The sequence below is a fragment of the Hippopotamus amphibius genome, chromosome 8 (genome assembly GCF_030028045.1).
Source record: "Hippopotamus amphibius kiboko isolate mHipAmp2 chromosome 8, mHipAmp2.hap2, whole genome shotgun sequence".
Classification (NCBI taxonomy): Eukaryota; Metazoa; Chordata; class Mammalia; order Artiodactyla; family Hippopotamidae; genus Hippopotamus; species Hippopotamus amphibius.
The window spans coordinates 135,153,384-135,178,743 of NC_080193.1; the positions used below are offsets into that span (position 1 = coordinate 135,153,384).

A 25,360-nucleotide genomic window follows, 5' to 3' on the forward strand; every position below is an offset into this window, starting at 1 on the left:
ACATTAATTCAGTTTGGGAACTAACAGGTTTATCCAACATATAAATTCCTAAGTACTTACCAGACTTGTTCCACAACTTCATTCCAATAGTCACATGACTAGCTAGATTTTTATAACAGAGGGATTTAACAGAGATAAATAAGCCTGAGATTCTAAATCACAAATTATTCACTCTCTTCTGCTGATTCTGATTCCTAAATATTTTCTCTCTATTCCCACCATCATCTTAAACAATCCTAAATCAGTTCTTACTGGAAATACTGAAAGAGCCTTCTATTCTAAAAGATTCCTCTGCTTCTCTTCTCCAATCCTCCACACAGACACAGCAATGTTATTTAACAGTAATCTTTCTCATATAAAAATCTGATCCTGCCATTCTCCCACTTTAAAAAATCTTTCATTATCTCTACATCAAATATATGATAAAATCCCAGGTCCTCTGTTTGGCATAAAAAGCTCTTCTTAATGACTTCATCTTGGGTCTCACTCTCTTCTCAAATACTAAGTAATTAAACTTCTCCCCATTTCCCCAAATATAATATGGTCTCCCATGCATCCACACCATGTATTTGGTACATGGTATTCAATTCCCTCAAATGTCCTTCCCTCATTCCCTGTTAAACTCCTCTACATATTCTAGGTTTCATCTCATGTTATTACCTACTCTGGGGAACGGTTCTAATTCACTGAGGAAGTCTTAGATACTCCTTTCCTGTTGCTCTCATATATTTCCTAATTAAAGCACTTATAGCACTGTACTGTACAGCAATTTTCCGTTTTGATATCTGACTTCCTACCACACTGTGATCCTTGAGAAGCAGGGACTACTGCTTATCATCTTTACAGCCTTAAAACCTAGAATGTAAGACCTTGATAAAAGGCTTGGAATGAAAATGTATAATAATCATTAAAATTTATACAGAACTTGATAATTTACCCAAAAAAAGTATGCACATATGTTCTCATTTTACTCTAAGGACAAATCTTGACGTAGGTAGACCTGTCATTATTACTTCAATTTTACAGATGAGGAATTATGAATTAATATCTAACACCAATTGCCAGTCAGTTAAAAAAATGAGAAACTTAAGATTTAGAAGTTTCTCCTTACTTCTTATAAACTGTTTATGTTGGAATAACTTTAAAATAAGTTTTCTTAAATATACTTGTCAATAATTACACAAACTGCTTATCAATTTTCAGCTTCTGAAGTAGAAAAACGTTGACCAACAAGGCCTACACGTTTCCTTTAATCTATCACTCCAAAGTCAACAACAAATATTAAAGACCTATAAGAGGGACAGACTATACTTGCCAATCATGATCCTAATTCTGAACCCACTCTGTCTACTTGATTCTACTCTAGTGCTGTCACTACTATCAACTCTTCATTCTTCCTCATTTTTCTGATTTGATGGTTTCATTTATTGTGTAAGACCTTGGCTTCCCTTGAAAACTATTTTGATACCCTATACTAACTCCAATGTTTCTGGCTGCTTTGTTGGACACCTCCCATAACCTTGTTAAAGTTAGTACAAAGCAGTCTTTATGTTGCATTCCAAGTCTTGTATCAGTTAACCTAATCTCACTACAATAATAGTAGAAAAAAATCACTCATCCTTATTTTGAAGCAGTACCTACTCTGTTTTTATTAACTTAATCCTTTTTGGTCTTCTGTAACTTTGTATTTAGAAGCAATAAATTTTATCATTGCTTATGTTTTCTTATCTAAAATATCAATTTTTAGGTGATTATACCTCTTCTAAATAAATAGCAGAAAGGTTTAACAATAACATATTTAGTAACCAACCTCACCTAATCCTCATATACCCAAACAAAAGAGTAAAATAACAAGGAAGAAAAGAGCATAGAGAATTAGGAAGCCTGAATTCCATTTCCAGTTATGATACTAGTCAATAGCATCTGACACTGGGAGATTCAACATCTCTAAGCTATAGTTTTTCCACATGCTTGGGACTTTACTTTTTAAAAATACACCAGTAATGCTTTTTTTTTTAACCTTCTCTGGAAAATTTCATTCAGAATATTCAAGCGTCCTATCACATTGCCTGCTCCATGAGGCCTTTTCTAGCCATATTATTTAAAAACCACCACTATATCACCAGTGCCATTTCTCCTTAGCACTTATAACCATCTAAAATATTTCATTTACTTTTCTTATTTGTCTGACTCCCCCACAAGACTACTGACTAATATATCCATTTTGTTCACTACAGTATCTTCACAGCCTAGAATAGTCCTGGCACATTGAATGTGTTCAAAGAATATCTGCTGAATAAATGAATGAATCCAAGAAGATGGACAAATTGAGGACCTCTTTAACTCCAAAAATTCAGTCACTAAAAAAGTAAATCAGAAAATTTCTTCAAAAAGTTTCCACAAACTAGTCAAGTAAATTAAATACAACAAATGTCTATACTTTGTTTTAACTTTGTCTAAATATATCATAAACATACTATAAACATGATAAAGTAAAAGCATCATTCTTGATTATTAATTTATCCTGTTTATCATTCACTAAACCTGACTTGTAAAGCACACAGTACAGAGTCTTCTGTTGGCACTTAGGTCTCATTTCCTAATTTTAATAAAGTGTTGAAACCAAAAGAAAAAAAAATGTAACTTGCCGTTCATGTGATATATTTGTGCCAGTAAACTTTTCCATGTTTATACCAAACTTCTCAAATTCATTAAGGTAAGGAGTTAGGGTCTACTAGTTCATTTGAGTTAGCTAATTTTACTTTTACTTAAAACACAGCAACACCCTGGGGTCAGCTGAGTCATATTTGGTTTATGAATCTCATTGAACATCTCTCTCTTAAGACATATATTGCAGTCCCATAGAGGATAAATAAATGAGATTCCACTCAGCTTACACCGTAAGATTTCTTTTTATATGAACATAAAATACTATATACAAATATATAAAAGTACAGGTCTAGAATATTCCTCTAACAAAGTTTCACACGAATTTGTTTGGGTCTACTCTTCAATTTTATGTAAAGGTTATATTTTAAAGATACAGACAGCAAATCCGTTTCATAATCTGCCTTAGTAAACAGAACTTGATTTACAAAGCTACATGTTTATTATATAAATACTATAAACTTATTTTAGGTGTAAGGTGAGATTGTTTATTTGGGATTTTTCTTGTTTCTTGAGGGAGGATTGTATTGCTATAAACTTCCCTCTTAGAACTGCCTTTGCTGCTTCCCATAGGTTTTGGATTGTTGTGTTTTCATTGTCATTTGTTTCTAGGTATTTTTTGATTTCCTCTTTGATTTCTTCAGTGATCTGTTGGTTGTTTAGTAGCGTATTGTTTAGCCTCCATGTGTTTGTGTTTTTTACAGTTTTTTTTCCTGTAAATGACTTCTAATCTCATAGCGTTGTGGTCAGAAAAGATGCTTGATACGATTTCAATTTTCTTGAAGTTACCAAGGCTTGATTTATGACCCAGAATGTGATCTATCCTGGAGAATGTTCCATGTGCACTTGAGAAGAACATGTAATCTGCTGTTTTTGGATGTAATGTCCTATAGATATCTATTAAATCAAGCTGATTTATTGTGTCATTTAAAGCTTGTGTTTCCTTATTAATTTTCTGTGTGGATGATCTGTCCATTGGTGTCAGTGGGGTGTTAAAGTCCCCCACTATGATTGTGTTACTGTTGATTTCCTCTTTCATAGTTGTCAGCATTTGCCTTACGTATTGAGGTGCTCCTATATTGGGTGCATATATATTTATAATTGTTCTCTCTTCTTTTTGGATTGATCCCTCGATCCTTATGTAGTGTCTTTTCTTGTCTCTTGTAACATGTTTTATTTTAAAGTCTATTTTATCTGATATGAGTATCGCTACTCCAGCTTTCTTTTGATTCCCATTTGCATGGGATATCTTTTTCCACCCCCTCACTTTCAGTCTGTATGTGTCCCTAGGTCTGAAGTGGGTCTCTTGTAGACAGCATATATATGGGTCTTGTTTTTGTATCCATTCAGCCTGCCTGTGTGTTTTGGTTGGGGCATTTAGTCCATTTACTTTCAAGGTAATTATTGATATGTATGTTCCTAGTACCATTTTCTTAATTGTTTTTGTTTCTGTAGGTCCTTTTCTTCTCTTATGTTGCTCACTTAGAGAAATTCCTTTAGCATTTGTTGTAGGGCTGGTTTGGTGGTGCTGAATTCTCTTAGCTGTTGCTTGTCTGGAAAGCTTTTGATTTCTCCCTCGAATCTGAATGAGATCCTTGCTGGGTAGAGTATTCTTGGTTGTAGGTTCTTCCCTGTCATCACTTTAAATATATCATGCCACTCCCTTCTGGCTTGCACAGCTTCTGCTGAGAAATCAGCTGTTAACCTGATGGGAGTTCCCTTGTATGTTATTTGTCATTTTTCCCTTGTTGCTTTTAATAACTTTTCTCTGTCTTTAAATTTTGTCCATTTGACTACTCTATGTCTTGGCGTGTTTCTCCTTGGGTTTATCCTGCCTGGGACTCTCTGCACTTCCTGGACTTGGGGAGCTATTTCCTTTCCCATGTTAGGGAATTTTTCAGCTATAATCTCTTCCAGTATTTTCTCAGGTCCTTTCTCTCTCTATTCTCCTTCTGGGACCCCTATAATGTGAATGTTGGTGCATTTAACATTGTCCCAGAGGTCTCTTAGGCTGTCTTCAGTTCTTTCCATTCTTTTTTCTTTATTCTTTTCCACATCAGTGATTATCACCATTCTGTCTTCCAGGTCACTTATTTGCCCTTCTGCCTCAGTTAATCTGCTATTGGTTCCTTCTAGTGTATTTTTCATTTCAGTTATTATGTTGCATATCTCTTTGTTTGTTCTTTAATTCTTCTAGGTCTTTGGTAAACTTTTCTTGCAACTTTTCGATCTTTGCATGCAATCTTTCTTCAAAGTCCTGGATCATCTTCACCATCATTATTCTGAATTCTTTTTCCAGAAGAGTGCCTATCTCCTCTTCATTTAGTTGTTTCTCTGGTGTTTTATCTTGTCCCTTCATCTGGTACAAAGTCTTTTGCCTATTCATTTTCTTTGTCTTTTTGTGGCTGTGATTTTCAGTTCCACAAGATGAAATACTGCTGATACTGCTTGATTCTGCTGTCTGCCCTCTTGTGGAGGAAGCTTTCTAGGAGGCTGGTGGGTGCTTCCTGATAGGAGGGACTGATGGTGGGTTGGGCTGGGTGGGTGGAGCTCAGTAAAACTTTAATCCGATTTGGTGGGTAGAGCCCAGTGACACTTTAATCTGCTTGTCTGACAATGGGTGGGGCTGTGTTCCCACTTTGGTGGTGTTTGGCCTGAGGCGACCCAGCACTGGAGCTTACAGGCTCTTTGGTGGAGCTAATGGTGGACTCTGGAAGGGCTCACGCCAATGAGCACTTCCCAGAACCCCTGCTTCCAATGCCCCTGTCTCCTCGGTGAGCCACAGCTGCCCCCCACCTCTGCAGGCAACTCTCCAACACCAGCAGGTAGGTCTGGTTCAGTCTCCTATGGGGTCACTGCTCCTTCCTCCTGGGTCCTGGTGAGCACACTTTTTTGTGTGCCTTCCAAGAGTGGAGTCTCCGTTTTTCCGAGTCCTGTGGAGGTCCTGCAATCAAATCCCGCTGACTTTCAGAGTCTGATTCTCTGGGGATTCCTCTTCCCGTTGCTGGACCCCCAGGTTAGGAAGCCCGACGTGGGGCTCAGAACCCTCAGGACTACTGCAGTATAACTGTTCTCCAGCTTGTGAGTCACCCACCCAGCATCTATGGGATTTGATTTTAATGCGATTGTGCCCCTCCTACTGTCTCATTGCAGCTTTCTCCTTTGTCTCTGGATGTGGGGTGGGTTTTTTTTGGTGAGTTCCAGTGTCTTTCTGCAGATGGTTGTTCAGCAGTTAGTTGTAATTCCGGTGCTCTTGCAAGAGGGAGTGAGCGCATGTCCTCCTACTCCACCACCTTGATTCTCTATAAACTTATTTTAAATCTTGATAAACAGGAGTAACATTATGAAAATGACTTACACAATATCCTCAGATAAAAGTAATAAGCCATTACAAATGAAGGACTCATCCACTTAGAGAAGATCTGATCAATAAACAAATCTTAATTTAGAATCTAGTGAAACAAAGGAGTATATGATTTATTTCACAGCAGAAGAGAACTTAGCATAGTGCCTTCAACTACTAGGTTTTCAAATATTTACTGTTAAATGAATTTCTGACTACAAAGAAGTTTTACCCTAGACTTTCTTCAATGCAATGATTCTGAACCCTGGCTGTGTATTAGAATCACCTGGGGGATCTTAAAAATATTTATGCCCACGCAGAGCCCAACTCCAGACCTAATTATATCAGAACCTCTAGGAGACTTTAATGGGCAAGAAGGGTTGGGAATCACTGCCATAGTGCTTTACAAAGCTTCAGTTCAACATTACTAGATAATATCAATATTGGGATTCAAATGAAAATAAGTCAACTAGTGTTGACTGCACTGTTGCCTGGTATATAATATTAATAATATTAAAGATGCTATAAATCTGATTAAAATGTAAAGAAGAAAAAGAAAAAGATCTGCTAAAATGAGGTGGTGAGAGGGATTAAGATGAGTATAAGAAGAGTAGGAAAAATATACAGACAGTGTAGAAAAGAAGAGCTTCATGAGAAGATGGGGAATAAAATAGAAATGATCATCATCTTAAAGTCCAAAAGTCAAGTGGGAAAATAAAAGCAGAATAATTCACACACATAACAGCAAATACATGTAAAGGGAGCTTCTATAATTGGCTTTACTGTTACACAAAGGTTCTGAATAGGTATATGTGCATAAGCTAACTATATATTACAGACTGTCTACCCTGTACCCAGGTGAGCATTCAGGATGGTTGGTAACAAGGGCAGGTATGAGAACTTCCAGCCATCTTCCTGCCATACATAGTAAGGACAGAGAAATCTGAACCAAGGATCTTTCCTTTCACTTTTTCTCAAAGAACTCTTACAGAAGCTGGCTGGTACATCTCCTATAAGTAGAGTATTTAAACTGAGGTTTACATATACCTAAGCATATTGAAAGGAAGCAGGGAAAACAGAACCACCACTCCTCCAGAAAAGTTTCTACAAGGACATGTGACTACCTGGGTAAGGCTCTCCACCCACCCATAAATCCCTTACCAGGTAAACTTTACCATGGTCTATCACTTCTTAAGGCTCCACCTCACCCACACACAGAGGAAGCCAGCATGATGGGAGGGTAACTGGACCTAGCAATGGAACCTCTTGTCCCCAACAGTCAAGAGATTTGAGTTATAATGCACCATATTATACTAAGATAACTGAATATTCATAAAGTTCAGTTTCACTATCACGCCTAAGGAGTGATTAATGAAATAAACAGATTACAACAAACCAATCTTCTTAAGCAAAAAAAAATTTAGAAAAGCTTCTAGAGAGGGATTATATAGACTTCTGTTAGCTGTTTATTAGATGGAGAAATATCTCCTGGTACTTGGGCAGTAATTCCATAAAGAGCCAGATAGGCCTGGTTCAGGAAATAACCCAAACCTCAGAAAGGATACTATTAATACTTAGGCTACAGCTTACAAAACAGGACCTGCCTTTTAGAAACTATATATTCATTATAGTACAGGGCCAGCAAGGGAAACATCATTACCACCAATTTCCTGGTCTCCACTTTCCAATTTTTGAGATCCTGAAAACTTTCTTTTTGGAGTCAGAGTTGAATAATTGAGAGTACTGAGTCCATTTCCACCCTCAGTAAGTTGTGTCCCAGGGTGTGAGGAGGGTAAGAAAAAGGAAAGGGAAAGAATGAGGTAAGTAAAACAATCTTAAAAAGATAAAATATTCAAAGAGGGTTAAAGAGTCCAAAAACTGGCACTATTACTAGGACTGATAAGTAGACCATCACTCACATACAAACCCCTTGTTCAATATCAAGTATGATACTTTACAGGATAAGCCAACAGAGAAGTCATGGTACTCTTAATAAGGTATCTAAACTATGGCAGTGAAAATCATAGATCCATAGGGTCCCCAACTAAGTTTGGAATAATAAGAGAGAGAGCCTCTGAAGGGTACTAGACGGCCATCAAAGAAAACCTGGATGGCAGTAAGGAGATCCCAATGTTTCTGGGGACAAAAAATTGAGGTTTTCTTCTAAAATGTAGCCTGATATACTGAAGAGAAGCCCAAAACCTTGAGAAATCTGCTGAGGACTCTAGAAAAACTTTATTAGGCTGACTCAGTAATAAAATTCAGAATTCAAATCACTACAAGAGAGTAACAAGGTAATAGGAATTCTGGACAATCTTGGAAGAAGGAAGATAAAAGGGGGGACCTGGGAAGAGGGACAGGCAAACAAAGACACTCCCCAGCTGTTGAGGTCACCCACATTTGATGTTACACTGGAAAATGCCAGTGTTTGTATAGTAGGCAAGGGCCAGAAACATACCCTGACCACCACTCCATCCAGTCTGATAGGGTTACCGGCAACAAGGTCTAGGGTAGCATCCTGGAAAAACTGATAGGTGTGGGAGACTCAGAGAATATGTCAGAGACAAAGTTACACTAACACTAACCATACTTCCTTAGAGGACCTTGAAAAACTTTCAAAGTGAATGGAAACATTACTTGGACCAGTAAAGGAGAGGATTCTTCAAATTGGAATGTTAACCTTGAAGTCTATTTGGACAGTTTTTCTTTTTTGTTTTTTGTATGTAAAAAGTGTAGAAGCTCTAGACTCTAGAATATAACCTCTCAAGAAATAGCAGTAAAGAAATTATATGTGGAAAGAAAATTAATTCCAAGTTTTAGGTGAAAACTAAGACTTGGAAAAGTATCCTTCCTAGGAAAAAAGCAGTGGTATTTCTAAAAAAATTTCATTTGAATTTCATATACACTAGTTTCAGAAAGTTCTAAGGCATTAAGTCTATTTGAATGTGTGTCTACATGTTTATCAGAGATTAATTTGATTTTAGAAAATTAGATGTGTTTTTCAATCGGTGAACTAAGATACTGGGATTCAAATTAGATCTAGGATTCATCTGATGCTTCTGACCATGTGACAAGTAATCTTTTAAAACTGAATGATAAAAGAATAATTAAAAGAACAAAAATAAGAAGGGACAAAGTAGATAAGAGTTAATTATATTAAAGGTACAGATAGTTTTAAAAAGAAGGAACTTAGAAGTTTGAAAAAGTGAAGTTCAAAAGGGACCATATTATTTCTAATTGGAAGTAGAGATATTTTGAAATAGATGTAATAGCAAGATATATTTGATTTCTACTATGGAATATTACACAGCCTAATAAGTGCTCCCATCACCAGGGTTCAGCAAGTACCTTGAAAAGAAAGCTGACTTTGGTGGGGTTTTTTTACCTTCTTATAATTTTTTTTTTTTTTTTAGTTTATCTTGTTGGAAGAACACACAATATGAAATCTACCCTCTTAACAAATTTTTAAGTGTACAATACACTACTGTTGACTGTAAGTACAATGGTGTACAACAGATCTCTAGAGCTTATTCACCTGCTTAACTGAAACTTTGTGCCCATTGTCTAGTAACCCCCCATTTACCCCTCCCCCCAGTCCCTGGCAACCACCATTCCACTCTTTGAGTCTAATAAGTCTGACTGTTTTAGATATTTTACATAAGTGGAATCATGCAGTATTTGTCCTCCTGTGACTGGCTTATTCCACTTAGCATAATGTCCTCTAGGTTTATCCATGTTGTTGCATACTGCAGATATTCCTTCTTTTTTAAGGCCAAAAAGTTATTGCACTGTATTCATATAAGCACATTTTCTTATCTATTCATCTGTTGATGGACATTTAGGTGGTTTCTACATTTTGGCCACTGTCAACAGTGCTGTAATGAATACAGGAGCAGTAATATGTCTTTAAGGTCCTGATTTGAATTCTTTTGGAAAAATACCAAGAAGTGGGATTGCTGGGTCATATGCTAATTCAATTTTTAATTTCTCGAGGAACCTCTATGCTATTTTCCAAAGTGACTGCACCATTTTACATTCCCACAGTGTGTGGGATTCCAATTTCTCCACACCCTAGCCAACACTTACTGTCTTTTGTTTTTTGATAAGAGCCACCCTGAAAGGTATGAGGTAATATCTCATTGTGAATTTGACCTGCACTTCTCTGATAATTAGTGACACTGAGCATTTTTTCATACCTGATGGCCACTTGTATGTCTTCTTTGGAGTAATGTCTGTTCAAGCTGTTAGCCCATTTTAAAAATCAAGCTATTAGTTTTTTTTTTAACTATTGAATTGTAAGAGTTCTCATATATTTTAGAGAATAACACTTTATCAGATATATAGTTTGCAAATATTTTCTCCCATTCCACAGGCTGCCTTCTCTCTGATAACTGTTTCCTTTGCTGTGCAAAAGCTTTTTAGTTTGATGCAGTCTCCCTCATTTATTTTTTGTTTTTGTTGCCTATGCTTTTGGTGTCATATCCATGATATCTTCAATGTCATGAAGCTTTTCCCCTAAGTTTTTTTGTAGGAATTTTACAGCTTCAGATCTTACATTTAAGCCTTTAATCCATTTTGAGTTGATTTTGTGTATGATGTAAGGTAAGTGTCCCAATTTCATTCTTTTGTATGTGGATATTCAGTTTTCCCAACACCATTTTTTGGAAAAACTAGGCTTTCTTATCAAATATTCTTGGCACCCTTTTTGAAGATTAGTTGACAGTATATTCATGGACTTATTTCTGGACCCTCTATTCTGTTCCATTAGTCTATATGTTTGCCTTTATGCCAGTATTATACTGTTTTGACTACTGTAGCTTTGTAATATATTTTTATATCAGGAAATGTGATGTCTCCAGCTTTGTTCTTTCTAAGGATTGATTTGGCTATTTGTGATCCTGCATGGTTCCACATGAATTTTAGAATTGTTTTTTTCTATCTCTGTAAAAAATGTCATTGGAATTTTGATAGGAATTGCTTTCAATCTGCAGGTCACTTTAAGTACTATGGACATTTTGACAATACTGTCTTCTCATTCCCCTCCTTAAATTTTCTATTTCACTTAGTTTTTGATCCCTTTAAATTCTTTACTTTCTCAGTAGCTCAACAATGCCACAGTTAAAAAAACTTTCTTTTAAATATTTTATCTAATTATTTAATTTTTAGTAGGTTATTCAAAGTATTTAAGTCTACCACAATTATGTACTCAACAGACTACTGTCTTTTAATCAAGTGGACAATTATTCCCAAAGTCTTCCCTAAGCCTAACGTTTGTTGATAATTTAGACACGCTATAACGTCATTCTCAGTTCCTACTTAGGTGTGGAAAGACTCACTGAGTTCAAATCAGTATTAAGGAATCTGCCTCAGAGGTTGAACAAAGAAAAAGAAACATTATTCCATGAGCTATCCGGTATGAATTTTCACAAAATTGCTGGCTATTTCAAACTCCCTATGTGTCAAATATTTACATGTAAACCCTTTGATGAGAAATTACCTCTCTGATATCCTAAACAATATTCTTATCAGGATGACCCATTACATCTGCTACTATTATTTCCATATTGAGTCCACAAGTGTGATTCATTATTGTATGTGTGCTTGTGATATTACCTATCCCTCCAAGGGAAATTTGAAATTAGGTCAAAAAGTTTCCCTATCCCAATATTGCTTCCCATTTCCTGGGTCATATGATCTTATTAAGTCCATGAAATAAGCCTCTATTGGCTTAGTGGTTCCTCACTGATCTATGAAAAGATAGGTAGGACTTTCCTGGTGGTGCAGTGGTTAAGAATCCACCTGTCAATGCAGGGGACACGGGTTCGAGCCCTGGTCCGGGAAGATCCCACATGCTGCAGAGCAACTAAGCCTGCGCGCCACAACTACTGTGCCAGAGTGCCACAATTACTGAAGCCCGTGTGCCTAGAACCTGTGCTCCACAACAAGAGCAGCCCCTGCTTGCCACAACTAGAGAAAGCCCACATGCAGCAAGGAAGACCCAGTGCAGCCAAAAATAAATAAATAAGTAAACAAATAAATGTTAAAAAAAAAAGATATGTAAACATTGTTCTGCTAAGTCACACGGAATTCCAGAATTTATACTTTTAAGAGTCATTTTTAAATGTTAACTGAAATACCTCTAGTCTTTTGTCTCAGACTTATAAAATATAAAATGCTAGCCTATAGGAAGTAAATAAATATAAAATGACTAAATAGAATATATTGGGAATATTTTCCAGTTAGGTATAATTAAGGGTGATTTTACTTTATAATGCAAAAAAAAGGCAACTAAAAAAATAAATATCTTAAAATTGGGCAGAAATAAACTAAACTGCACTAATTACTCATGGAAACATCTGTACCTATCTATTTATAATAGATGCCTAGGGACTGAGAAATAGAAATTTGGTAACCATGTTTTATAAAATATTACAGCAATATTTGGATAACATACAATCTGAAGCCTTAATCATTTTATTAAAACTCACTTTAAGAGGTAGCTCTTTATACATACACATTTTCTCATGCATAACACATGGCTTTCTGTTTCTTTTCTTTCCTTGTTCATTTTAAGTAATGAAGCCAGTATTCATTCAGCCTAATTTTTTACACTATAGTAGATCTATAGTATAATAAAATAAAAATTAATGCTTGATAAGGCACTCACCATGGAGAATAGTTTGAGAGTTCCTCAAAAAGTTAAACATAAAATTACCACATGACCTAGCAATTCTTCTCCAAGGTATGTACATACCAAAAAAAATTCAAAGAGACTTGAACAGATAATTGCACATCCAAATGTCCATCAACAGATGAATAGACAAATAATGTGAGATAGATATATATACATATATAAATACATATATAAAATATTTGTTTATATGTATAATGGGGTATCACTGAGTCCTAAAGAGCAATGGAGTTGTGATACATGCTGTAACATGGATGAACCTTGAAAACATTATAGTGAATGAAATAAACCCGACACGAAAGGACAAATATTATATGATTTCACTTACAGGAAATATCTAGAATAGGCAAATCATCAGGATAGAAAGTAGATTCAAGTTTACCAGGGGCAGGAGGTAGGGAGAAATGGAGCGTTAGTGGTTAACAGTTACAGAATTTGTGTTTAGAGTGATGAAAAAGTTTTACTGGCTAGGTTCGCACAACATTTTGAGTGTAATTAATGACAATGAATTGTACACATAAAAAGGATTAAAATGGCAACTTTTATGTTATATATTTTACCACTTTAAAAATTTACTAATGTAATTTACCAAAAACCACTGACTTGTACACTTTATGTGGGTGAACTGCATGGTGTATAAATTATAACTCAATAAAAATGTTATAACAATTAATGTTTGAAGTCCCTCTTCAATGCTTGAAGCTCAGGTCCCTTTTCCTTAAAAGAGCCTTCCCTGGTCATTCTGTGACCTTCTCTTACTTTCAACTCATAGTATTTTATTTGTTTACATCACTCACTTAGCAACTGATTTCATCCTCCTTTTGAAATCTCTGGTGTTTTTAAATTACTATTTACATATTTAATATTTGATTATGCTTTGTTTACAAAACAAGATTAGCCGCTCAAATTATCAAATCAAGACTCATTTGTACTTTTTTTTACCAAATGAGATAACTAGTAGCTGAAATTGTCAAATCAGAACCCAATAGCCCTTTATCATCTTCAAATCATCAAAAAATAACTCAACTTTACACTTGCACATCTACATTAAGAATTTCAATAACAACTTTTAAGAGAAAGCATTCTCAGAAAAAATAATCAGAATACTCATTCCCTGGACACTCCAATTAAAGGATGTAATAGACTTAGTTTTATAAGTATTAACAATAGGTAGCAGGATACTTTTAACAGAAAATTCTATTTGACCAATCACTTTTCTTTTTCCCCAAGTGAATTAAAGATACCATCCAAACAAAAAAAATGAAACAGAAAAAGGTGAGGAATACACATTTAACATATATACAAATATTTTACATAAAATATGAAATTACACAGATAATTTAATTATAATAAAAAAGCCGTATGGGGGCCAACCAAAAGTTTCGTTTACTTAAAAATCTCATTTAATGATTATAGTGATCTTAAAATAAATTATACATAAGAATTTAGGGTATAATGATGAAAGAGAAGGAAGACTTTAGAGAAAGGAATAGGAAGAATGAATATATATATATGTGGTATTCCTTTGGAAAATAGCAGGAAAACTTGAGAAATACATAGCATACTTGGAATAGAGTTATATATTTATAGAACACAAATACAAAGGCTAGGTAAATTGTCTACCTATGTCCTTAGTGTATGCTTAAAATGACCTTTGAGGCTTAGAGGCTATTTTCACCCACAGCAGAGTTTTCTTTTTTAATTGGTACTTTAAAAAATCTGTAACATATGTTTGCTAAAATATTTTTTTCCTGAAGAATGTCTGAATGATTTGCTACGTATGTCTTAAAAAACATATCATAAATGTAAACAGTATTAGCTCACATGAAATTTAAGAAATAACTTATATTTTGATCTAAAGGCAAAAGGTTTAAGTTTTTAAAATATGGCATCATTAACTCAAAAGTAAATCTGTTTCAATGAACAACTACATTTCTATTCCCTACTAAAGTAGAACAACTTATGTTCACTTTTATAGTGAAAATACCCACTGGCGTCTCAGAGAATATTGCTTTTCCAGTTAGAAACACGGCTATTTATCAAGTTCAGTTCCCTAGAAAAATCAATAAAGGAAAGGAAGCAAAACATGGTTTCCGTCAGACAAAATACATGAGTTCATTCAGACTCACTCTTCATTACTTGGGAAGTCCTCATACCCTTAATCTCTAAGTTTTATAATTTACACATGATCCAACAAGCTTGGGTTGAGATTCCCAAGGTCACAGCATATAGAAAGAGGGATAAAGATGATGATGACAGCAGCTGTAAGTTTCTAAGCACATACTAAGCACTACACATGGGGACGAGGGCTAGGAATGGAGAGAATACCTGTACGAGGTAACTGCACTGAAAGCTGTGTAGGAACTCAAAAAAGACCAACAAATGGCTTGACTCCATAACCAAGAATCTAAAAATCTTATGTCTCAAGGGTATCATTAAGCTACAATACAGAATAACTAACGCTCAAAAAGACAACTCTTGAGACCTTAAACAAATGTTTAAAAATATGCAAGGTTAGATATACCTTTTAAAAATAAGACAATACAATCTAAAGACCTAGATTTGAATCCAGACCCATCACCTAATATATCAATGACCTTAGGCAACTGTAATCACCTTCAGACCCAGTTTCTCCAAATGTAAAATGGAAATAAAATTTACCTTACAGCACTATGGTAAGAATCAATATTTGTAAAAGCACTCGGCACAACTCAGGAATATAGGAGCTACTGAAATACTCTGAAAACTTAACTACTTAGAATAATATGTTGAGATAAACAATTTTGTTACTTTTAAATGTTATTACTTTTTAGATGTTTAGACGTTACTCTAGTTTGTAAATAACGTAAAATAGAAAAAGCCAGGATTCATTTAAATGTATAAAGAATGCTCTCAAAGTTCATCATAAATCACCACCAATTCATTCTTCAGCCTCAATTTAGACGGTATCTTCTCTGGAAAATCTTCCCACCATCTCCACTTGCATATCCATTAAACATTTAAAAATCTACCACGTCAAAACGGAGCTCCTAATTCTCCATCCCTGTCCCAAACCTGCTCCCTATGAAAACCATCCCCATCTCACAGCTGATGGAACACCATCCTTCCAGTTGCTCAGCAAAAAACCTTGGAGTCATCTTGCCTTCTCTTTTTCTCATATCCCACATCCAATCCATCAGAAAAACGTTTTGGTTGTACCTTAAAAACATCCAGAATTTAACTACTACCACCCTTACCTAAGCAACTACTTTCAATCAGATTACTCTAAGAGCCTTCCAACTGGTGGTCAATGCCTCCCTATAGTCTGTTCTCAACACAGCAACTGGAGTGATCCTTTAAAAATATAAGCCAGATTTACTGAAAGCCCTGCAATGGCTCCTTAAGTCCCTACAAGTGTTCTGTAAAGTCCCAACTACCTCTGTCAAAACCTCCTACTGTCCCTTCTCCCTCACTCTACTCCAATAACACTGGCCTTTGTTCATTACTCTGAACACACCCGGTATGCTTTTGTCTTGAGCCCTCTACCTGGAAGGCTCTTCCCAAAGATTTCCGCATAGTTAACTTCCTTGATCTTTGCTCAAACATCACCCGACCCATCACCACCACAGCCTTCTCACCCTTCTCTACTTTTTCTTTCCTCCATAACATTTGTCACCTTTTAACATGTTATATATGCTTACTGTTTACTCCACACACCCGATATATGTTCCACAAGAGCAGAGACCTTTGAGTTTTATTTACTTATATATCCCTAGAAAGCACCCCAAATATAAATTAAATATATAAATAAGACATCAGATACTTCTTTGTGTCACTTTTAGCCTCATACTTCTTTGTGTCACCTTTAGTATCCTGCACCTACCCCTATTATATCAATTATCACATTGTACTGTAATAGCCTGTTACATTTTTGTCTCTTCAACTAAACTGTTTCTCGAAACAAGGGATTTTATTTTGCTTTCCATTACTATCGCAGAATTTCCTTATAATGCCTGACACGTAGTAAGGATTCTAATATTTGGTAAATTGATGGGGAAAAAACCTATCTAAATCAAAGTCCTTAGCACCTTTATTATCTCCAAAATATAAACACAATGCTTAAACGCATGACACTAAAGACTGAGTTCTTTCTGGATTCTGTTATAGAGTTTTTGGTCTGGCTCTGGCAATTACTGGCTAAAAGACACTGATGAAGCCATTTAAATTCTCTACAACTATTTCCTTATCAGTAAAAATGAGGGTAATGATGGTACCTACACCTTGTGATTATCATGAATGTAAAATAAGGTGATAACGAAGGAATCCAGAACATGCTTATCCAAAACACGCTGCTCTGGCATATTGAGTTTTGAGTTAAAGGCACTTGAAAAACAGCAAATACAAGAAAAACGCTCTGACCTTCCTTCTTTTTCTTAAAAGCAGGAAATGGAATTACTATACGAAAGATGTCCTCCCTATACCAGGAGGAAAGTAACATTCTTATCATCAAGGATGAAAAGTTGAGACTCAGAGAATTCTCAACCAACAGACCTTGTTAAAATAATTCTTATCTTCCTTTAGTCTCCCCACATAGTTTAGTCACTTTTCCACAATTGCCTCTCTTTGTTCAACCTAACATAAAATAAGTAGATTTCACCATTTCTTAGGTCTTCATTCCTTTTGCAGACTCCCGTTTCACACAAAACATGTATTAAATACATGTATATGCTTTTCTCCTGTTGATCTCTCTTATGTCAATTTAATTCTCAGGCCCAGCCAAGTAGAACTCTAAGAGGATAAAGGTAAAAGTTTGCCTCTCCTACAATAAAATTGGCCCAGTAGTTTGCAAATATTGAGCATGCAATAAGTGACATCTATTATTTGTTATTACAAATTACAGAGGCACTACTATAAGTTCTACTTCAATAACTTGACTGAGTTAGAATATTCATTAAATATAATCTTTAGAATCTCCTTAGAATGAACCAATAACTTATAAATTACCGAGTTACCTAAAATATCTTTGATAAGCATTTTGCAAAAGAAGGTAACTTAACTCTCTCAACAAAAGTATTTACATTATTCCAGAATATATTAAAAGTATTTCCGAATGTAAGGTTCTATGACCATCTTCAGTAGCTAGCCTTCAACGTTTAATAATTTCATAATATTTTTTATATAACCAGGATACCTAGTACTAGAGTTTAAAAATTAAACATCTAACTACTTAGATGAACTATACTTATTGGCCTATAATATATACATACCTTCTTCCCTCTACTTTGAATAATCTCATTTCTAGGAATAAGACTTTTTGAGAAAAAGTTAAATAATTTAAGTATATTTGTGACTCTTCACTAAATCACCTCCAAGCTTTCCACTTCTTATTTTTTCATGTATCCAATAATGTTTAGAATCCTCTGGTAGTGTTATATTAGGGATTTAGCAAAACTAACAATTTTGTTGAAATTAAAAGGGCAGTTATATGATATTTATTTTAAACTTCACTTTCCACTATTTTACAATAGAAATAATTTTTCTATTATTTCCTTGTCTACTGTGACTCCTAAATGTTTTCCTATTCTATGTTCAGTCAGTTGTCCATTTTATAAAATACTTATGAATAATCATTTTCTTTACAATTTGTACTACCATAAAAAAAATACACACACACACACATTTTACTTAGCACACATACAAACAGTAGACAAGTAAACCGAGGTAAGCAGTTTAAATGATTGTCCCAAGACCACAGATGGAGTGACTGCCAGCTTTAGGATTAAAACTAAGAAGCTCATTATTCCCCTTCTTATGTTCTGAGTACTTAATATTGTTTTTACATCACAAGGATCTCATAATTAAGAATACTAATTTAATTTAATAATTAAAACAATTACTAATAATTCTGACAATATATTTAAATAGATTTATGAAATGTATTAAATAAGATTAAAATTAGTTTATCCAAATATTCCCTGAAAAAAGTAATCTGATTTACTACATAAGTTATTTTTAAAATTTTGCTGAGTGCCAAGAAAGTGACAGCTTAATATAATTTATCATTTCCAATGTCTTTTTTAAAAGCGAATTTCTGTAATCAAAATCTGCAGTTAAGTATATGAGAAGGTTGGATTTAATACCAAACAAAAATACTTTTTCATTAAAAAAAAAAATCCTCCAAACTTAAAATAGTAGTTTCTACTCTAATAGTAAACTTCAACTTCAGGATATATTTACAACAGATATATCTATGAAAAGACAATGATAAAAAGTAAAGAAAACACCAAATACTATTGCACTTACAGGAGAAAAAGACATACAGTATAACATTAACAGCTTACTGTGGAGAGTGGGTTTAATCAGGAAGTAGCCATTATCCTTTCGATTCAGAGCAGTGACAGCACTCCAAAACAACAAGCCGTGATATTTTTCAGTTAAAAGGCATGAAAGAATACCTACTATTGTGTCCTAGCTTTGCTGACCCCAAAGGTCACCATATGTCTTTTATCAAAAGCTATCATGAAAACATAATCCAAGTAAGCATTTACAATGCTTTATTTGTTGAAACACCTAAAATCTACCTAACACAACCTCTCTCTCTCAGTTACTCACAAAACATGGCTGTCTTATTCAGAGATTAGCAATTATTGTAATGAGATACTGTCGGAGAGGGTCAAATAGTACTTCCTGCAGTTTACACATCTTGATTTCCTGGTAAACAAACTGAAAGGCAGGTGGAGCACTTAGATCAGCAGTAAACGTGAATGCTCACGTGACAAAACTAAGCCAGGTGAGGTTGATGTCTCAATCTTTCTTAATTTTATTAACGTCAAAACAGACAATAAAGAGTTCTATCTTTCTTCCTTTTTTTAAGGAGGGTTTATTCCTGACATGCGAAGGCACACAGTTTATAATAAGGAATGCTTGAGAAACGAATCTGTTTAAGCAGGTTTTAAAAATTACTTCTCAGCAGGTAAATTTAAAAACAAGGCAACGTTAGCTAATAAGGTGTTAAAAAAAAAAATTAAATGAACTGTTCAAAAACCTGCTAAATATAGGGAAAAGTCTTTAAATTTCAACTCCTTCAAGAAAACAGATAAAAGAAGTTTCTGAGTTATAATCAAAGACAAGCTCTCGCAAAATAAAACTAATCATGTGGCAGTCTTTGGAAAAAAATCTCAATTATATAAATCAAAAGGTTTACATAACTTGAAGCTATTTCCTGCATCATTTAAAATTCATATTTCAAAAAGAAAACAAAACCTAAAATATTCACCTGTGAGCACTTAAAAATATATATTGTTAGTTTGAAAATGAAGTTTCTTTGTTCTTAGTTTTTCCCCCCAAACTGCTGTTTTTCACTCTCTGAAATTTCTAATATAGTTGAATGAAGATTGGTTTAAATTAAGGATATAAAAGAAAAAAAACACACACTCTGTCAAAATAAAATGACAAACTAATTCACTAATTTGAAAATATTTAGGAAATTTTTTTAATCTACAAAATTTCATTTATCTTTAAAATTCTATACATTCTAAGGCCCTGCATCTGTGTCCTATTATGAACAACACAGCATGCTTTAATTTTAACGCAAAGAACTCTTAACGATTGTTTTACAGCACTATAATCAAGGCATTAAATTATATAACTTAAATCAGGTGCATATTTACTCTATTTACAAAATAAAATTCTAATGTATTGAAACAGAAAACAAAACAAAGTGACAATAAAGTCAATAACAACAAAAAGAACACCCAAATAGATAAGACTGTGCCAAGAACACAAAATATCGGAACACGTCACATTATAAATATTTAATATGTACCATTTGAAAGGAGCACATATTTAATACTGAACAACATTAATGCAAGCTGCTAATCACCATCTTTACTATGATGACACACGAAATAGAAAATTTTCAGGAAACTATGACTGAGTTAAAAGTTTCAGCTGAATTTCCTGGTGCAATTATTCAAATATCCTATAGTTAACCAGGAATGCAAAACATCGCCCTTATTTCCTTTAAAGATAATTTAAGATATAATTCCTACTAAATAGGTGGCTTTGACTCTGTAATTCATATATGGAAACAAAATAAAATTTTAAATTGGAAAACTATTATATCAATTATTTCAAAGACCCATGACTATCTCAGTTTCCCATAATGGGTCAAATTTAATGGATAATTAAATTAAATACAGAAGTAAAGAAAATAAATTTGAAATTGTTTCATTCAAGGTAGCTTTTATCAAATGTCAGCAAATTTTGGTGTTAAGAGTTTACAATTCAGTCAAAAGGGTAAGGACAAAAACCAAGGTAAATATGATACCTTTTGAGTTAGAAAAAGACCCCCTCTGAGCTAACGTGAGAAAAGGGGACCTTTTCCTCCTTTAGATATATTTCAGCCCTACTTGTTCTCTCAGGCACTCTTGCGTAAAGCACACTTAGCACAACAAACTATACCCGTAGTTCTGTACAGGGAAAAACCTTCAGAAAGGATTCCCTTGCCCCTGGCAGGTCTAAGAAACCAGAGAAGATTATTCCTCCATGACTTTAAAAATTCATGCAAAATGAAAATGAAAGACAGGAAAGGGGACAGAAGAAAGAAGCCTCCTACTTTTATTTGTTTACATTCTACAGGCAATAAGATGCTTTCCATAGTTATTTATATCCTATCTTATTCCAAAATAACTTAAGGTGACTCATGGACATATGATTGGTAAAACAGAATGATTTCAAAATACAAATTAATATGAATAAAGGTTAAATAATGGGAAGCAAGAAAGCTGAACTGCAAAGTAAAGCTGGAACACAGAAACGCCTGTCATAAGGCCTTGCACAACTCTAAAATGTGGGTGGTTCAGCTCTGAGCTTCCTAGCAATCAAAGTGGGAAACAAGATCAAATTATAAAATTTTCATTCTGTATAAACTGCATTTTACAAATAAGTACCAAAGCTTTCCCTAGTACTTAGAATTGAGGGAAATATCTTCATACTTTTCAATAATGCAACATTGGACAAAACAATAATTTTATCAATAGCATCTTTAAAGAAATTAAATAACAAATTTCATATGAAATTCCTTTCAACCTTTCTTCAGGGCAAGCTGGGATCATAACATGCTGAAAGGGAATCCAGAAAATGAGCCATCTTGCTAGGAAGTCTTATGCTATTTATCTAATTGGGACCTTTAAACAAACACTAACAATCTCTAGGATCTTTTGTAAATTCACACCCCATTTTCACATTCCAAATTCATATTTCATTTTCTAAATTCAGATTCTTCTTCTCTGCTGGATGAGTAAATAAAGTGAACATGCAAGTGATAACTGTGGTTCCAGATCAAGGAGAAGACACTGGTAGATAGGTCCAGACACTTAAATCTCTCTTTTGACTTAAAACAGTTGCTCTCTGGGACTTCCCTGGTGGTCCAGTAGCTAAGACACCGTGCTCCCAATGTAGGGGGCCATGGTTGTTCCCTGGTTAGGGAACTAGATCCCACATGCTGCAATGAAGATGCCACAATTAAGACCTGGTGCAGCCAAATAAATAAATAAATAAATAAATAAATATTAAAAAACAAAACAAAACAGTTCCGCTCTTCCTCTTTGGTGACCTTTTATGATCCTGCTCAATTCAACAGCCTGGAGCCCAGTCTCTGACGATTTTTAATCCTCCTCAGTTTGGTATTTGTAACTATGGTAGAGAAATCTGACTTAGAGTTTCTAGATTCCTATGTTGTCACTCTGCACCAATTTCAATTTATTTTAGAGGATGAATCTTTGCATATTTTTACAGCATTTACTTTTTATATTATTGGTGGGGGAGAAAGACAGTAAAATTAATATAAAAGCAATTTCCTATTTCCCATTTCGTTATACAAGATAAAAGAAGATCCACAATGGTAGCACCTCAATACACCATATATCTGGACTTTATACTACTAAAATTTAACAATGCTACAATCTAATTTTCATGTGGGGTAAATAGTAGCAAATATATTCCATTACAGTTGTGTTGGTCTCTCTCTTCTAAAGATGCCAAGGTTATGTTTTCTTACCTACCAGTTTGTTTACATTGTTTCCCATTGCTTCCTTACCATGCTATTAGCTTAGATCTCATCACTCTCAGGAGGCCCCTCTCTCAGAGCCTAACTATCTGAGCCTAAAAAACCTTCTTTCTCCACATGACTTGGCTCTATATTACTCTTGAATTATTTTAGGGATCTCCCTTACTAGATTTTGAAATTTCTTATTTTATATTACCCATTGTGAACAATAAAATGCAAACATTCCAAGAACAAATTAACTTAAGATGATGCATTAATAAACTGCTGTACATATTTATAACAGCTCATGTTTGTCCAACATAAATAAGATAATTGTTAGGAATGTATCAAGTGAGCCAGAAGGCCAATTTTTACTATATAGATAACTTCTAAGTGATATACAATCAACCCATATTAAATCAAACCTTGGGCTTTTCTACTTTTGTTTTAGTTGTGACAACTTTTGAGAACACTACCAAAAACCAAACAGATTTTGTAAATTATTGTCAGACCTCTAAATGACTGAAATTAAACAACTGTGTACAGGACACTTTGATCTATATTTGAACTCATATACATAATCCTAAGAGTCATGCAGTTTTCAACCTGATTAAATGAACTCTTCAATGTGGAGCCATTGAAATTTTTTATTTCTAAATTTCCTATCTCATGAAAATTCAAATCTAACCATAGTAATCTCAACATACAATTTTTGCTATTGCAAAAGGCAGCAGTATTTACATTTGGCATAATATGTACACCTGCTTACCATTTTTCTTGCAACAAGAAAACCCATCCTAACATTTAAAAATATGTTAGAAATCACAGTTAACCTCATATTAATTATCAGCTTAAATCAATCAATATTATATTCTATTCATTTAAAAAGTTATAGGATAATTTAAATAGTTACATCATTAACCACCTTACAATTGTTTATTTCAGGGAACAAAAGTAGGAAATATATCTATAACAAAGTGAAAATCTTTGAATAAATTTAACAACAAAAGAAAGAATATAATTCAATTTTCTTTCTTTTCTTAAAAGACAAACTAGAAAGAGCAAACCAAAGAAAGCTACACATATATATTTCTTCATTTATTGTAACATAATAGATACACACAGAGCCTGTAAAAATACAATATTCATTTTGCTGCAGAAGAACAGACATTGCATAACAATGAGAGTTGCTAATGAAATCAACCATCAACCTGGAATACATATGTATTAAACCAAGACCTCAGTGTCATTTTCTTTTTGCATCGTTTGTTCTTTCTTTCATTTTTTCTTGACCTTGCCAGTATTTTTGTCCTTTACATTTTAGAACTTTGGTAAAGCAAAATCAAGACTATAATATTATAGTGTACTGCTTTTTATTCATCACATTTATTTTTAATGTAAATTCCAATTGTTCTGCTTCTATCAGCACTATTAACGTATCTTTGGGGAAAAAAAATCAATGGATGCTAACAGAAGAAACAAAGGAGGTTTATTTCTATACAAAATTGTTGAATAAGGTCTGAAGAAAACTTTTATCAACATTTGACGTAAATTCCATACAAAAACTTTTATAGCAATATTAGTATTTAATAAGACATAAGAAAATAATACATCTTAAAGTCACTTTTGTAATAATGTAATTCTTCCAGCAGTTCCTACTACTGACAATTAGTAAGTGAAAAAATGTAAGGCTGATATACCGACCATGATTTTAGATAAAAATCATAACTTTCCCCCCCAAAATGCTCTGCTGTTCTGGTCAGCAAAATTAATTACCAATTTCCATGAATCAAAAATAAGTAATTCTGAGAATTTTCTTAAAGATTTATGATTTAAATTTATGATTTAATTATTATAATTTTCTATAAAAGCCCAAAAAACTATGAAAATATTTGATATTATATGTCTTAAAGAAAAGCATCAATGTCCCTCAGAATTGATTTCTATCTTTTCGAGTATAAGCTATTTAACTAAATGACTGTCATATTGGTTGTTCATTTACACAAATTAAGCTTTCAATTCATGTGTACTACAGATAACATTAACAGCCTAACCTGCTGTGGTATATAATTACTACTAATTCATGATAATAGTTTTTTTTTTTAAAGCAGTACTTATACCAGCTAAAACAACTTTAGCCAAACAAAATTGTTTCCTATTTTTATTTTTATAATAACTTCATATCTAACCTCAAACAATATCTTGCAAAATAACAACAATATGTATTACAGTACCATTAGAAAAGTAAACCAACAGATATTCCTTTTTAAACTTAAATTATCTGAAAGTTGCCACTGACAGTCTAATAGTTCTCAAGGCTATCTTAAAAATATTGAAGGATAATTTTAAACAAAGAACTACATAATCACAGAGCAGTCATTAATCCACACACAAAGTATTTCCCTAAAAAGCCAGAAATTTCTATTAAAATGGCAAAATATAAATCAGACTGTAGGGAGACAGGTAGAAAACTGTCTATGGCAATACTGAAAACCTACTTTTACTAAGGCAAAGGATGTAATCCTAATAAAATGTGGTGATAGGCTTTGGAAGATTATCAAGCTTCTTGCTACTCAAAATGTGGTCTGCAAACCAGCAACAGATGCTTGTTAGAAATAAAGAATTTCAAGCA

At 33.9% G+C, this 25,360-nt stretch overlaps 1 protein-coding gene across 25 annotated transcripts in view; it reads right to left on the reverse strand.

Annotated features, from left to right (window-relative positions):
• BAZ2B (bromodomain adjacent to zinc finger domain 2B) overlaps positions 1–25,360 on the reverse strand; it is a 365,031-nt gene that overhangs the window by 154,933 nt on the left and 184,738 nt on the right. Inside the window, exon 1 of one of the 25 annotated variants that reach the window (XM_057745058.1) lies at positions 19,022–19,282. The exons of 23 other annotated variants lie outside the window; for them this stretch is intronic. The gene's annotated coding sequence lies outside the window, so the exon portion shown is untranslated. Of the gene's footprint in view, positions 1–18,983; positions 19,283–25,360 lie in introns of those variants that run through there. One more of the 25 variants, XM_057745060.1, reaches the window with a different exon arrangement.